The 12605-nt window shown below is 38.7% G+C and overlaps 1 pseudogene; it reads right to left on the bottom strand.

Annotated features, from left to right (window-relative positions):
• Positions 1 to 10307: 10307 nt before the first annotated feature.
• On the bottom strand, positions 10308 to 10647 carry LOC103076751 (transcription elongation factor B polypeptide 1 pseudogene; annotated as a pseudogene).
• Positions 10648 to 12605: the final 1958 nt, after the last annotated feature.

Raw genomic sequence — 12605 nt, 5'->3', positions numbered from 1 at the left:
AGTTTTTATTCTTCAATTTGTTTTGTTTTTGTTTTTGGCCATGCCACCACACAGCTTGCAGGAGTTTAGTTCCCTATTCAGGGATTGAACCCAGCTTATGGCAGTGAAAGCCCAGAATCCTGACCACTAGGCCACCAGGGAACTCCCCTCTTCAATTTGTAATGTGGCCTATCACACTGATTGACTTGCAGATATTGAAACATCCTTGCATCCCTGGGATAAACCCCACTTGATCATGGTGTATGATCCTTTTAATGTGCTGTTGGATTCAGTTTGCTAGTATTTTGTTGAGGATTTTTGCGTCTTTGTTCATCAGTGATATTGCCCTATAATTTTCTTTTTTTGTGATATTTTTGCCTGGTTTTGGTATCAGGGTGATGGTGGCCTCATAGAACGAGTTTGGGAGTGTTCCATCCTCTGCAATTTTTTGGGGAAGAGTTTGAGAAGGATGGGTGTTATTTTTTCTCTAAATGTTTGCTAGAATTCAGCTGTGAAGCTATCTGGTCCTGGACTTTTGTTTGTTAGAAGATTTTTAATCAGTTTCAATGTCATTGCTTGTGATTGGTCTGTTCATATTTTCTATTTCTTCCTGGTTCAGTCTTGGAAGGTTGTACTTTTCTAAGAATTTGTGTCCGTTTCTTCCAGGTTGTCCATTTTAGTGACATAGAGTTGCTTGTAGTAGTCGCTCATGATCCTCTGTATTTCTGTGATGTCAGTTGTTACTTCTTTTTCATTTCTAATTTTATTGATTTGAGTCCTCTCCCTTTTTTTCTTGATGATTCTGGCTAAAGGTTTATCAATTTTGTTTATCTTCTCAAAGAACCAGCTTTTAGTTTTATTGATCTTTGCTACTGTTTTCTTTGTTTCTATTTCATTTATTTCTGCTCTGATCTTTATGATTTCTTTCCTTCTACTAACTTTGGGGTTCTTTTTTTTTGTTCTTTCTCTAGTAAGGTTAGATTGTTTATTTGAGATTTTTCTTATTTCTTGAGGTAGGATTGTATTGCTATAAACTTACCTTTTAGAATTGCTTTTGCTGCATCCTATAGGTTTTGGGTCGTCTAGTTTTCATTGCCGTTTATTTCTAGGTATTTTTTGATTTCCTCTTTGATTTCTTCAGTGATCTCTTGGTTACTTAGTAGCCTATTGTTTAGCTTCCATGTGTTTGTATTTTTTACAGTTTTTTTTTTCCCTGTAATTGATTTCTAATCTCATAGCATTGTGGTCGGAAAAGATGCTTGATATGATTTTAATTTTCTTAAATTTACCAAGGCTTTATTTGTGACCCAAGATGTGATCTATCCTGGAGAATGTTTTGTGAGCACTTGAGAAGAAACTGTATTCTGCCGCTTTCATGAGGAGTGTCCTATAAATATTAATTAAATCTATTTGGTCTGTTGTGCCATTTAAAGCTTGTGTTTCCTTACTTATTTTTTGTCTGGATAATCTGTCCATTGGTGTAAGTGGGGTGTTAAAGTCCTCCACTATTATTTTTTTTTAATATTTATTAAGACAGCTTCATCTCTCCATTTCATTAATCATTTATTTTTGGCTGCGTTGGGTCTTCATTGCTGCACGTGGGCTTTCTCTAGTTGCGGCTAGCGGGAGCCACTCCTCATTGCAGTGTGCAGGCTTCTCACTGTGGTGGCTTCTCGTGTAGTGGAACACAGGCTCTAGGCACACGGGCTTCAGCAGTTGTGGTACGTGGGCTCAGTAGTTGTGGTTCGTGGGCTCTAGAGTGCAGGCTCAGCAGCTGTAGTGCATGGGCTTAGTTGCTCCGTGGCATGAGGGATCCTCCCGGACCAGGGTTTGAACTTCTGTCCCCTGCATTGGCAGGTGGACCCCCAACCACTGTGCCACCAGAGAATCCCCCCCCACTATTATTTTGCTACTGTCTGTTTCCCCTTTTATGTTAGCTTTTACCTTATGTATTAAGGTTCTCCTGTGTTGGATTCATAAGTATTTACAATTGTTATATCTTCCTCTTGGATTGATCCCTTGATCATTATGTAATGTCCTTCCTTGTCTCTTACAATAGTCTTTATTTTAAAGTCTATCTTGTCTGATATGACTGTTGCTACTCCAGCTTTCTTTTGATTTCCATTTGCATGGAATATCTTTTTCCATCCCCTCACTTTCAGTCTGTATGTGTCCCTAGATCTGAAGTGGGTCTCTTGTAGACAATATATATTTGGGTCTTGTTTTTGTATCCATTCAGCCAGTCTGTCTTTTGGTTGAAGCATTTAATCCATTTACATTTAAGGTAATTATATATGTTCTTATTGCCTTCTTGTTAATTGTTTTGGATTTGTTTTTGTAGGTCTTTTTTCTTCCCTTCCTCTTTTGTTCTCTTGTGATTTGATGACTATCTTTAGTGTTGTGTTTGGATTGCTTTTTCTTTTTTGCACGTCTGTCTATTGTAGATTTTTGGTTTGTGGTTGCTATGAGGTTTTGATATAGCAGTCTGTATATATACAAGTTTGTTTTAAGTTGCTGGTCTCTTAATTTCAAATGCGTTTCCAATATCCTGCATTTGTACTCTCCTCTTCTCACGATTGCTGGTTTTAATATCATATTTGTTTGTGGAAGAGTCCTACCTTTACTGTATGTTTGCCTTTACTGGTGAGCTTTCCCGGTCATAATTTTCTTGTTTCTAGTTGTGTCTGTTTCTTTTCCATCTAGAGAAGTTCCTATAGCATTTGTTGTGAAACTGGTTTGGTGGTGCTGAATTCTTTTAGCTTTTGCTTGTCTGTAAAGCTTTTTATTTCTCCATTGAATCTGAATGAGAGCCTTGGTGGTAGAGTGTTCTTGGTTGTAGGTTTTTCCCTTTCATCACTTTACATATATCATGCCACTCCCTTCTAGCCTGCAGTGTTTCTGCTGAAAAATCAGCAGATCACCTTATGCGGATTCCCTTCTATGTTATTTGTTGCTTTTCCCTTGTTGCTTTTAATATTTTCTCTTTGTCTTTAATTTTTGTCAGCTTGATTATTATGTGTCTCAGTGTGTTCCTCCTTGGGTTTATCCTGCATGGGACTTTCTGCACTTCCTGGACTCAAGTGAGTGTTTCCTTTCTCATGTTAGGGATGTTTTGGGCTATTATCTCTTCAAATAATTTCTCACGCCTTTTCTCTTCTCCTTCTGGGACTCCTATAATATGAATGAATATGGTGCATTTAATGTTGTCCCAGAGGTCTCTTAGACTGTCCTCATTTCTTTTCATCCTTTTTTCTTTATTCTGTTCCCCGGCAGTGATTTCCACCAGTCTTTCTTCCAGTTCACTTATTCGTTCTGTCCCATTTATTCTGCTATTGATTCATTCTAGTGTATTTTTCATTTCAGTTATTGTATTGTTTATTTCTGTTTGTTCCTTAAAACTTCTAGTTCTTTATTAAACATTTCTCGGATTCTCTAGGTCTGTGCCTCCATTCTTTTTTGACGATCTTGGATCATCTTTACTGTCATTACTCTGAATTCTTTTTCAGGTGGATTGCCTGTCTCCACTTCACTTAGTTGTTCTTCTGGGGTTTTATCTTGTTCCTTCATCTGGAACATATATCATTCTGTTTAACTTTCTGTGTTTGTGGTCTCCATTCCTCAGCCTGCAGGATTGTAATTCTTCTTGGTTCTGGTGTCTGCCCGCAGGTGTGTGAGGCTGGTCTAGGGGCTTGTGTAGGCCTCCTGGTGGAAGGGACTGGTGCCTGCCCACTGATGGCTAAAGCTGGGTCTTATCCCTCTGGTGGGCAGTGCCATGTCAAGCAGTGTGTTTATAGGTGGATTTTGGCTCAGGATGACTTTAGGCAGCCTGTCTGCTGATGGGCATTGGCTGTGTTTCCACCCTGGGATGCTGAGGCATCCCAGCACTGGAGCCTGCAGGCTGTTGGCTAGGGTCAGGTGTTGGTGCCAAAATGGCAACCTGCGGGAGAGCTTATGCTGATGGGTATTCCCTGGGGTGTCTGCTAGTGTCCTTGTCCCTACAGTGAGCCACAGCCAGCCCCTGCCTCCCTGGGAGACCCTCCACACCTTGCAGGGAGGTGTGGCCCCAGCTCCTATGGAGTGACTGCTTTGCCCTGGGTCCCAGTGCACATAAAAACTTGTGTGCACTCTCCGAGAGTGGAGTATCTGTTTCCCCCAGTCTTGTGGAGCTCTGGCACTCAAGCCACACTGGCCTTCAAAACCAGCTCTGGGGGCTCCTCCTCCCAGTGCCAGACCCACCAGGCTGGGGAGCTTGATATGGGGCTTAGAACTCTCATTCCTATGGGAGATCCTCTGCAATATAATTACTTTCCAGTTTGTGGGTTGCCCACCTGGCAGGTGTGGAATTGGATTAGATCATGACAGCACCCCTCCTATCACCTTGTTGTGGCTTCTTCTTTGTCTTTGGGTGCAGAATGTCTTTTTTTTTTTTTGGTAGATTCAAGTCTTTTTTTGTTGATGGTTCTTTAGCAGTTAGTTGTGATTCTGGTGTTTTTGTGAGAGGAGATGAGCTCAAGTCCTTCTACTCTGCCATCTTGTCTCCAGCTCCTGAATCACTGCAGAAATATTCTGGAAATGAAGCATGCTAATCTCCTAAGCCCATTTAGAAATACCTTTGATCATAAGATTTTTATTCATTTTGTTAATGCAGCATATTATATTGAATTGCAGATGATTTACTCCTTCCATTCCTGGAATAAATCCCACTTATTCAGTCATGGTGCATTTTTTTTAATGCATTGTTGAATTAGGTTGGCTAATATTTTGTTGAGGATTTTCACATTTATGTACATTAGGGATATTTTCTTGTAATTATGTTTTCTGGTGTCATCCTTGTCTGGTTTTGGTGTCAGGGTAATGTTAGACTTGTAAAATGAGTTTGGAAGTGTTCTCTCCTTTTCTGTCTTTTTATTTTGGATGAGTTTAAGAAGAATTGGTGTGTATTGTTTAATGTTTGGTAGAATTCAGCAGTAAAGCCATCTGTTCCTGGACTTTTGTTTGTTGGGAGGTTTTTTTGTTTGTTTTGTTTTTTTGGCGGTACGCGGGCCTCTCACTGCTGTGGCCTCTCCTGCTGTGGAGAACAGGCTCCGGACGTGCAGGCTCAGCAGCCATGGCTCATGGGCCCAGCCGCTCTGCGGCATGTGGGATCTTCCCAGACCGGGGCACGAACCTGTGTCCCCTGCATCGGCAGGCGGACTCTCAACCACTGCGCCACCAGGGGAGCCCATGTTGGGAGGTTTTTGATTACCGATTCAATTTCCTTATTAGTAATTGGCGTGTTCAGATTTTCTATTTCTTCATAATTCAGTCTTGGTAGGTTGTATGATACTAGGAATTTATCCTTTTCTCTAGGTTGTCAAATTTGTTGGTGTATAATTATTCATAGCAGTCTCTTATGATCCTTTGTATTTCTTTGGTATCAGTTGTAATATCTCCTTTTTCATTTCTGATTTTGAGTCCTCTTTTTTATTGGTTAGTCTAGCTAAAGTTTTGTCAATTTTTGTTTATCTTTTCAAAGAACCAGCTTAGTTTCATGTTTTCTATTGTTTTTTTAAGCCCCTGTTTTATTTCTGCTGATTTCATAATTTCCTTTCTTCTAACTTTGGGTTTTGTTTGTTCTTCTTTTGCTTGAAGTGTAAAGTAAGATTGTGATTTGAAATTTTTCTTGTTTCTTAAGATAGGCATTTATCACTATGAACCTCTCTTAGAACAGCTTTTGATGCATCTCTTAAGTTTTGCTATGTTGCATTTCCATTTTCGTTTGTCTCAAGGTATTTTAAAATTTTGAGTTATTCTTTGACTCATTGGTTGTTCAGTATATGTTGTTTAATCTCCACATACTTGTGAATTTTCCAGTTTTCTTCTTGTAATTGATTTCTAGTTTCAAGCCATTGTGGATGGAAAAGACTCTTGATATGATTTCAGTCTTACATTTATTAAGACTTGTTTTGTGGCCTAACATATGATCTATCCTGGAGAATGTCACATGTGCAACTTGAGAAGAATGTGTATTTAGCTGCTTTTGGATAGAATGTTCTATATACAGTTGACTGTTGAACAACATGGGTTTGAGTTGTGTGGAGGCACTTTATACATAGATTTTTTTCAATAAATATACGAAAATATATGTGTAGAACATTGTGCACAAGACTTGTATTGAAGTGGATAGTCTATCCTTACATAGACATAAGGTGAGTGATATTTAATATGAAACTAATAATGTGTTAGTTTTCTTACTGTTTTATAACTTTGCTTTCAAAGAATTATATTACCATACAGTATGCCTCTCTCCCGTAATTAGAGAAAACTGAGTATCAACCTATCATCACAGATACATTTTTTAAAAAATGTGTAACAGTGTTTCCAGTACTATATTATGAATACGACTGATACTTTGTGCCATGAAATTTTCAGTGATTCATTCATTAGTGTGTAGGCTAGGATACTGTGATGTATTCCTATGGATTACACAAGACTACCATAAAACAATCATATTACTGCTTCATTATCAATGCATGAATTGTTATACCTGTAAATAAATATGAATTTTTTCATTTTTGATGTCTAGTGTTAATAATACATACATCTGCAGTGTTTTGTATAAGACAGTATTTTACTGACAGATGATTCATCTTGTAAACAGTGTAAACTTACAGTATCAACAAGTACAGCACTGTAAATGTATTTTCTCTTCCTTATCATTTTCTTAACATTTCTTTTCTCTAGCTTTATTTTAGGAATACAGTATATAATACATATAACATACAAAATGTGCTGATCGATTATTTGTGTTATCAGCAAGGCTTCTGGCCAATACTAGGCTATTAGTTTTGGAGGAGTCAAAAGTTATACATGAATTTGACTGCATGGGGGGTTGCTGCCCCAGCCCATGTTGTTCAAGTCTGTTAAGTCCATCTGGTCTACTGTGTCATTTAAGGCTGATGTTTCCTTATTTTCTGTCTGGATGATGTATCCATTCACGAAGGTGAATATTAAAGTCCCCCACTGTTATTGTATTACTATTTCTCCCTTTACATCTGTTAATATTTGCTTTATATACTTATATGCTTCTGTTAGGTGTATAAATATTTGCAAATGTTATATCCTGTTTATGAATTGATCCCTTTATCTTTATATAATGCCCTTCTTTATCTCTTATTACTCTGTCTCAGAGTCTATTTTGTCTGATACAAGTATAGCTACTCCAGCTTTTGGTTTCCATTTGCATGAATATCTATTTTCATCCCTTCACTTTCAGTCTGTGTGTGTCCTTACGTCTGCATGGGTCTTGCCTTTTTACCTATTCGGCCACTCTTGTCTTTTGATTGGAGAATTTAGTCCATATACATTTAAAGTAATTACTGATAGGTATGTACTTATTGCCATTTTGTTAATTGTTTCCTGTTTTGTAGTTCCTTTGTTCCTTTCTTCTTGTTCTCTTCATTTATGCTTTTTCTGTAGTGGTATGCTTAAATTCTTTCATCCTTTGTGTATCTACTGTAGATTTTTGCTTTGTGTTTACTATCAGGAAAAAAGTTTTTTACTAATAACTATGTGTGGATATATCCCATACCTCTGGGAAGGAAGCTCACAGGAATAAAATTCTAAAACATTCCTACTGATGAAGTCTAAATTGTCAAAAAGAAACATTAATTTTTTTTCATCAGTCCAGCAACCACCATGATGATATTTAATATTCATGGTGGCTTGAACAGAAACAATCTTGAGAGCCAAATAGCATTTCTAAAGTGAAGAAAAAAGAGTTCTGGAAACAGAGACCAGTTAGGTCTCCAACCCAAAATAGTCATGTGCCTTGGATGTGCAAGTCACTAGTTGTGTAAACTTCCAAAATAGCTGCATGTGCTGGAGTGAAGGGAGTCATTTATGGAGTCTACGTTATGTCACTGATGACAGGCAGGGCTCATACTAAGCAAGTATGCACAGATACGAGTTAAAATACAGAAACATCTCCACATTGATTGATAAATGGCTGCGGCTTGGAGTCTCCCGAGTTCCTACCCCAACTGGTCCCATCCCTTCCTCAGAGTGTCCCACAATTACTCTTGACCCTCTCTTCTGCACTATGGCCAGCATTTGTTCTGACTGGTCAGAGCTCATGCCATATTAGTTGGAGGACCTTCTGAACCCACTTTTAGTGCCAGGTGCCTGAAAGGCAAGTACTGTTTTTTTTTTTTTCAGTCAATAGTCTTTATTAACATGCAAGTATCATGTGCCACAAGATATACAGTTTTTCCTAATCTTTCAGTTCTATTTCAATATTTTGAACTTCAGGTAACTTCTGGACCTAACATATAAAGTAACCTACTAAAATGGATCAAAGTTAAACTGTATTCTAGCTATCACCTTGACCTTTAAGATCACCACTTAGTTTTATAATTGGCATTATTTGTCACCAAGTTGCAGAATTTTTTTTTTTTTTTTTTTTTTTTTTTTGCGGTACGCGGGCCTCTCACTGTTGGGGCCTCTCCCGTTGCGGAGCTCAAGCTCCGGACGCGCAGGCTCACCAGCCATGGCTCACGGGCCTAGCCGCTCCGTGGCATGTGGGATCCTCCCGGACTGGGACACGAACCCATGTCCCCTGCATCGGCAGGCAGACTCTCAACCACTGTGCCACCAGGGAAGCCCTGAATTTTTTAAAAAATTTAATTACTTTATATATTATTTATGGCTGTGTTGGGTCTTCGTTTCTGTGCGAGGGCTTTCTCTAGTTGTGGCAAGCGGGGGCCACTCTTCCATCACAGTGCGCGGGCCTCTCACTATCGCGGCCTCTCTTGTTGCAGAGCACAGGTTCCAGACGCACAGGCTCAGTAATTGTGGCTCACGGGCCTAGTTGCTCTGTGGCATTGTGGGATCTTCCCAGACCAGGGCTCGAACCCATGCCCCCTGCATTGGCAGGCAGATTCTCAACCACTGCGCCACCAGAGAAGCCCCCAGAATATAATTCTTGTACTTGATAATTCTATACTAAAATATGTAACAGTATGTCTTAAGATGTTACTAAAATATATGCAATTAACATTTATATTTAATTGCTTTCAATAACAATGTTAGGTCTTCTAAGAGGAAAAATTACTTTTATTGATCTTGGTTGTTTATGGTTTCTGCAGGTTCCAGAAAAACTGGTCCATACTGAACCAGTCTTAAAGAAGTAAGCTGAAGACTTAAATTTATAGACCCTATAATAACAGCTTTGTTTTACTACTAAGATAGAGACGATAATAACCCCAACTCTAGTGCTTCTTTTTCCACGACTAAGCAGAGACCCTCTATTACAGTTCAAAAAATTTTTTTGTCTTAGCGTAAAAGCTGAATGACCTGTTTTATAAGTTTGAGTTCAGAAGACCCACATTATGGATATCATGTCTAGTGGGACATACATTAATAGAAGAAATATGCTATATCAAAGTGCATTATTAGATTTGTACTGCATCTCTCCACGTTTTTCATATAACATTTCAGTTGAATGGAGGAAGACTGGAATTGTCAGAAGTCTTGCTCTTAGGATCTAGATGAAGTTCACAGTGAGTCTTTTAAAACATATTTAAATAATGAGAAGTGTAATCACAAGGGACTGTGTAAGAATGAATATTGCAAAGGAGACATTATAGTCAATGGATTGGCCAAAATGCAAAATGCACATGAAACTAAAGTCATGTAGTTTACTTGTTGACCATGTGGCTACAGTTCAAAAAGTCTCTGCTCCAAAAGCTGTACCTAGTAATCTTCCAAAACTGATTTTAAATAAAGTTCTTAAATTGTAGCAATAAACAAAAAGACAAGATACACTTAAACAATACTGCAGTTTATCAGAAGACACATAAGAAATTTCAACTCTCTTGTCTTTGACAGTTATAAAAATCAGTATTTTGGCTAAGTTATAAATATGTTTATAATGCAATTATATGCAGTTGCATGTCTAGTAATGCTAATGACAGCTATTAAGATCAGAATAGGTTTTTAAAACAACACTAAAAACATAAAAACACGTAGCCCCATTATTTACCTGTAGAACGTGTTGAATTTATGCCTAAATTTCAGCATTTACTCTATCACCACTGTTCTAATTTTAAAAATCACATCCAAAGGATAAGGCAAAAACACCTACGAACTGGCATATTTATTTCTCAATTTGTAAAAATGTCCTTAATTTGCTGATGTAGCAAAGAAATTTCAACTCTGATTGCTATGCAAAAGAACAGAAGGCAATGTGCTGTGCAACGAACTTTAAAGTTCAATTGCACACAGGCAACATGCTATATACGAAAAAACTACTAACTACAGGTATTAAATACTGAAAAAAGTTAAGTTTATTATAATTTATTATATAAGTTTGCAGCCATCAGCAGTTCCAGTGCAATTTCAGGTGCAATTGGAAATTCAGGAATCTCCATGGAGCTGTTAGTGTAGCAAACCTTGTAGGTAAAATACATGCATACTTTTGATAGCACATGTGAAGGGATCTCGCTAAAATTGACTTCGTTAGTTTGGTTCTCAGCAAACTGACCTGGGCCACTCAACATGCCTTTTTTGTCCTGATGTTAGCGCATGTTCTCTTTCTATAATAAATTCATGACCATCCGAAGATATCAATTTGACATACATGGCATCAGAGCCCTCACAGCCACCATAGGTTTTCACTTCTCCATCCATTATGTTCTTATGAAATTCTACTTTGCGTCCACAGGAACTTTAGTAGCTTCTCTTCAGCCCTGCAGCCACTGTACCGGGTCCCCGCGCACTGCCACAGTCCCTACACCAGCCCCCGCCCCACACCCAGCTGCCTGCCCGCAAGTACTATTAATATATACACTTTACAGATGTGGAAGGTAAGCCGAGAGAGGTTAATCAGTGACTCCTCTAAGGTCATCCAATTATTAAACAGCAAAGCCAGGTGCAAAGTCAAGTCAGACTTCAAAACCCAGACGTTCCCCACTTTTCACTCTTCTGAATACCTCCTTACAAGGAAGTTATGAATTTGGTCATTAGCAGACATAAAGAGGTGAAATAGGATCAATATGAATGACATAAATCAGCCATACTCATTCTTTAGATCAGGTAATTTTAGTATCTAAGTTTGTCCTATTCTAGAAAAAAATCCTCATCATCTGATCATATCAATGGTATTTAAACCAAATATACCATATACTCCACCAAGAACAGTGGGGTGCTGGTCATGCACGTATACTGCTTAGCTTAGGTATTTGGTTACGGGAACAGCCTAAGTTCTTCAGATGAAAATGGATCACATATTTAAAGAAAAATTTAATTACAAACAGACTTTTAAAAATCAAAGTGAGAGTCACTTGATAAAGTCAGGATTACTCATTTGTGACCTTGGCACTGGAGCACCACACGTGGGTAATTTCATTAGATTTATAAGACTTTCTCAAGTTTTTGACTTAATAGAGTCAGTTTTCCAGATTTCTTTATTAGAGACCAACCAGTACCACTGCAGGGAGAGGAAGAATATACCTCCTACGCTCATGAAAGTGGGCTGAGGAGGAGAAAGGTGAACTAACTGATCCCTGCAAGTTAAGCAGAACCTAATCTGATTGTTGACTTAAATTAAAAATGCAATGAAAAACAAGTGTGAGAACAGGAACAGGTTTGTGACCCACTCTCTGCCTTGCCTAGAATGAATCTGGACAGAAGCCCCTCTCTAACATGACTCACAGCTGGCCATCAAGGCACAGCTCAGATGGCACTCCTGATCTAACAGTTGAAGAATTCTTTATATTTGCTCTTTTATGGTGACAGTTACGTTTCTATCTGTTCACTTTTGTCATTTTGAAGAATCATGATAATTTAACACAGTAAACAAGTTTTATAATAAAGAGGCAAGCGAAATGTTAGCATGGTAAGAACCTGGCTCTAGGACTCCAAAAGCCGGGCTTTAGTTCTGATGTCATTTATTAGTTATGTGGTCTTACCAAGTTATTTCTTTTCTCCAACTGTTTCCCCCTCTGTGAAAAAACTGGGATAATACCACCTATCCTACCTCAAACGGTTCTACTATCAAGGAAAACCCTAGGATGTACGGTAGAATTTCCTCTGATGAAATAGCCTACATGGTTAGGGTATGATCCTTTGGGTAATTACAGTTGAGACAGAGTTACTTTTTCTTGTTGCTGCACCCCACCACCTTCCCTTTTCAGGTAATCTAATCATTTGAAATGAATAAAGTATTGTAAAACTGTTTCTTAAAGGAAAATTTATCACAGGAAGCAAAGTACACTGCATCTTATATATAGGATAAAAGCAATACAATAATTTTTGAGTCTTAAAAAAGAATAGGGCTTCCCTGGTGGCGCAGCGGTTGGGAGTCCGCCTGCCGATGCAGGGTACATGGGTTCGTGCCCCGGTCCGGGAGGATCCCACGTGCCGCGGAGCGGCTGGGCCCGTGAGCCATGGCCGCTGAGCCTGCGCGTCCGGAGCCTGTGCTCCGCAACGGGAGAGGGCACAACAGTGAGAGGTCCGTGTACCGTAAAAAAAAAAAAAAAAAAAAAAGATAAGTAGGAAGGAAAGGTGATGCTGAGCTATAGGAAAATGGTAGTAATAGTGGGACAATTTGGAACTTCAAAAAGGAAACCAGTTCGTGGAGAAGGACG

Source organism: Lipotes vexillifer, unplaced genomic scaffold (genome assembly GCF_000442215.2).
Source record: "Lipotes vexillifer unplaced genomic scaffold, Lipotes_vexillifer_v1.1 scaffold2000, whole genome shotgun sequence".
In the NCBI taxonomy this organism is placed as follows: Eukaryota; Metazoa; Chordata; class Mammalia; order Artiodactyla; family Lipotidae; genus Lipotes; species Lipotes vexillifer.
The sequence above is the reverse complement of the archived record's forward strand: the minus strand, read 5'-3'. Positions and strand labels throughout refer to the sequence as shown.